The sequence below is a fragment of the Rattus norvegicus genome, chromosome 11 (genome assembly GCF_036323735.1).
Source record: "Rattus norvegicus strain BN/NHsdMcwi chromosome 11, GRCr8, whole genome shotgun sequence".
Classification (NCBI taxonomy): Eukaryota; Metazoa; Chordata; class Mammalia; order Rodentia; family Muridae; genus Rattus; species Rattus norvegicus.
Window position 1 is genome coordinate 90,315,451 of NC_086029.1, and position 4,446 is coordinate 90,319,896.

A 4,446-nucleotide genomic window follows, 5' to 3' on the forward strand; every position below is an offset into this window, starting at 1 on the left:
GAATTGTCATGGTTGTAGTGTCTCTTCAAAACAATAAAACCCAAACTAAAACTAAAGTTGGTACCAGGAGTAGGGTATTGCTGTGATAGTCCTGACCACACCTTTATGTGGAAGAATGTGGATTTGAGGCTTTTCCTTAGAATAGGAATTGAACATTTTAAGTGGGGCTTAATGGACCATCCTAGCAGGAGCATAGAAGACATTACTGGAAGCTGAGGGTGATTTGAACCCTGGGAACCTGGCTCAAGAAGTTTTAGAGGAGAAGAGATTTTGGATGTGGTTAAAAAACATTTCTTGTGATATTTTGGATAAGAATGTGGTTGCTTTTTGCACTTGTCTGAAAATTATGCCTGAAGCTAAATTGAAGACTTCGGGATTCACGGCATTGGCAGAGGATATTTCAAAACAGCCTAGTGTAGACTTTGTTGTGTAGTTATTAATATCTACTCTCATAAAGAGCTATAATGAAAACAAGCAAATTGAGTAATGAAAAGTGGAAAATGCACAATGCATAGGGGAAAAGGCACCAGGAAGTAATATGGAGCTAAATCCGGTGTTCAAGGAAATAAACAGAATTTTAAAAGCCTAAAATTAAACAGAATAAGGGGAGTTGTGACTTCAGGGCAAGATCCTACCTAGCTAAGCTTCCAATTTGTGAAAGGGAACTTTTTTTTAAAAAAATCTTAGGTAGGGCTGAGTGTGGTGATGTGCACTTTTAATCTGGAGGCAGAAACAGGCAGATCTCTGAGATTAAGGCTGACCAGGTCTACAGAAAGAGTTCCAGGAAAGTCAAGCATAGGCAGTGAAATAAACTATTAAAAACAGAAAGATGATGAAAATATATCTGAACAAGGGGGCCATGTTCTTATCCTAGCAAGTAGCAGAAATTGACAGCTTCAACCCTAAGATTCTGGCTTTAGAAACTAGGATAGAAGAAAGGGATTACAGAATCATCTGCCAAAGCTAAAGAAAACTACTGAGTCCAGGTTTGTGTCAGGGTTGTCCCTGCATGGAAGCCTAGAGAGGCCCTTGTATGAAGCTATGGAGGTGAAGCCTGGATTGCCTTAGATACCCCCAAAATGTTAGAAATGCCAGAGCTGTGGGATACATATCCAGGAAAGCTGCAAATAGGGAGTAGAACCAGCTTAAGAGAAAGCAGTATATTGCATTCCACAAAGATGAAAAGAGAGACCTGAAGAATATTTTGATATCAGATATGGAGATGCAGAGTTTGGAGTTTGCCCATCTGGTTTTCAGTTTTGCTTTGGTCCAGAATTTCCTAACTGTGTTCCCTTTCCTACCATTTGGAATAGTAATATAAATTCTATGCTATTATTGGTATGTGATCTACTTTTTGATTTTGATTTTATAAGGGACAGTAAAGAGATTGCCGAGAGTCTCAGAAGAGACTGAACTTTTACAGAATTGAGACTGCGACAGACTATGGGGACCTTTGAAGTTCGCTTGAAAGAAGTTTGCATTATGATATGGCTACAAGTCTCTGGGGGCCAGGGAGTGGAATGTGGTGGATTGGAAGGAGAAAATCCTCACAGGCTCACAGGGCAAGGCACGATTACGAGGTGTGACTTTGTTGGAGTAGGTGTGGTCTTGTTGGAGGAATCGTGTCAATGGGGGAGCACTTTGAGGATCAGAAGTTCAAGCCAGGCCTAGAGGTTCACTGTTTTTTTAATGCTGCCTGTGTATCATGATGGAGAATTCTCAAGTCTTTCTCCAGCACCATGTCTGCCTACATGCTGCGACGGTTTCTGCCGAGACGATAGTGGACTAAATCTCTGAATCTGTAAGTGAGTTCCAGTAATTTTTTTTCAAAAAAGAGTTGCCATCTCCTCACAGCAACGAGACCCAAACTAAGACTGTAGAATACTTGGTTAACATGTACAAGGCCCTGCTTTTGATCCCAGCATCATATAAATTGGGTATGGAGGTACACGCCTATAATCTCAGCTCCCTGGGGGTACAAGCTAGAGGATCAGGTATGAAACCTATTACAGCAACATAGTGAGTTTGATATCACCCTAGGCTACATGAACCTCTCCCCATGTATGTATGTATGTATGTATGTATGAATGAATATGTGTTTGTATGTATAATTTAAAAATGTATGTGAATGGTGCGGCTACTGGATGGATATACATACATATACATATATATATATATATGTATATAGTGTGTGTGTGTGTGTGAGAGAGAGAGAGCAAGAGGGAGACTCACTTTAATATAGTATTTACTTTACTTTATTGTAGTTATCTTAAACATAACCCACTATCTCCAAGGCATACCTGTACATCTAACATGCATACAAATGAAATCACAAAAGTTTATAATAGGTGATGGATAACACAAAACCAAGTGGTCATATCTATAAAGGAAACGAGCATGCTTGCTTTAAGAAATGACTGAAGGTAGGGTCAAAGGTCTTAAAAGGCAACTACCAAGGAAGAAACCTAAATGGATGACATAATACGTAATGAACTGTTTGTGTGAGTGCTGCAGGTAGAACCCTCACAGCAGGAATGGAGGGTGTGGTCCTGGGGATAAGAGGGGAATGTGGAGCACACTGTGACTGAGGACATGTGGAACAAAGGAAAGCCAGAAGGCAAGTCAACCCTACCCTGTTTACGCTTCACTTACGAACCCAACCGATCTTTATTGACATGTCTTCATATCAAATACTGTGCTTAACACTGCAGAAGCAAAAGTAAACCAGAATATCTAATTCTAGCTATGCATACTATGGCCAATGGCCAAATCTGGCTGGGCATAAAGTTTTATTGGAACACTTCCTGCATGTGTGGTTTTCCTCAGAAGTACAGATTTAAGTAGTACCAATAGTAACCCTGTGTCTTGCAGTTCTGAAATATTAGTCAACAGTATCTATAGAAACAAGTTGTTGGTCTTGGTTTTGACTCACTTAAAAGTGACTGCAATACACAGGAAGCAGTGCCATGTGGAGAGCACAGTGCCACAGAAGACACGCACTTCTGAAAATCAAGGACAGCATCTCTGACTAGCACCATCAGGGCAGAGACCATGTGAACCTCCTTTGTTGCTATGTTCCAAATGATGGTTTAGTGCCCAACACATAGTCAATGCACTCAGTTCATATCTGTTGAATAAATACATAGAGTGGAGGTGGAGAGATGGCTCAATGTGAAGAGCACTGGCTGTTCTTCTAGAGGCCTAGGTTTCAATCCTCAGCACTCACAATGGGTGTAACTGCACCCCCAGGGATCTCATACCCTGTGCATGTGCTGTGCATACATACATGCAGGCCAAACACACATGCACATAAAAATAACTAAATAAAAACAATACCACAATAGGACCATGATACACTGCATGCATATATGAAGTATATGTCAGTGAATAAATAAGTTATTTTAAAAATACAGTTAGGTTGTTTCTAAGGTGAGAGTTAAAAGCTGATAACCCAAGAGAAGTGTGGATGGATGGATGGATACAGCACATGGCAACGACAGGCAGATGTGGTTGAGAAATGGTGCAGTAAGAGACAGTGTGCTTTTTGAAGTTTGAGGAGAAAGAGGTACACTGGGAGACACAGGCAAGGGCAGTTAAGCTTCAGTATAGAACTAGGGTTCTATTGAGATGCACTATGTTTTACACTTTAAGACAAATTTAGCCTGTGTCTTCAGAAGGATCGCTTGTGGGATCCAGTTAGAAGAACAGCGAGCCTGGGGCAGGGAGCCTGCCTCTGAGTTACAACAGAATTCCACTACTCACAGACCATGACACTGGAAATAGCATCAGTAGAGTAGGTAAAGGGAGATTTAGGAACTGGAGTTAGTAGTGCCCTGTGATTGAATGTTGTTGAGGTGTGGGGGGCAGGGGGCAGAGAAGGGGAAAGTTAAAGAGAAGGACAAGGTTGTTTTTTAATGCTTTTATCTATTTTGACAATTTTATTCCTACATACAATGTACCTCTATCACATCCAACCTTACTACCCTTCAGTCTTGAACATCTGAGTAGGAGATAGAGTCCTTCATTGAGATTAAGAACACAGGGAATAACAAAGGCTAGGAGAAGCACGACTATCAATCTGAGACATGCAGGAATAAGGATGTATAAACTAATTTTGGAGAATGTTGAATTTACAAATTTCAAACCCAAGTAGGAACTGGAAAGACCATGTTGATATTGTTCCTGAAGGGGACCTGGGTTAAATTCTCAGCATCCACCCTGTCGGTCCAGTTCCAGAAGATCCAGTACGCTCTTCTGGCCCTCACAGAGTTCTTTATATGTGTGGGTACTTACCAACACAGACAAACACGAACAAGCACACATATAAATAATTCAAGTTTAAAAACCTACAGAGTTAACTCAAGTGTATATTGTAATGTGAAGTTAAAAGTGGGAATTATTAAAATCTAGAGAATAAATTAAAATTATAAGAGTAGATGGCATTTC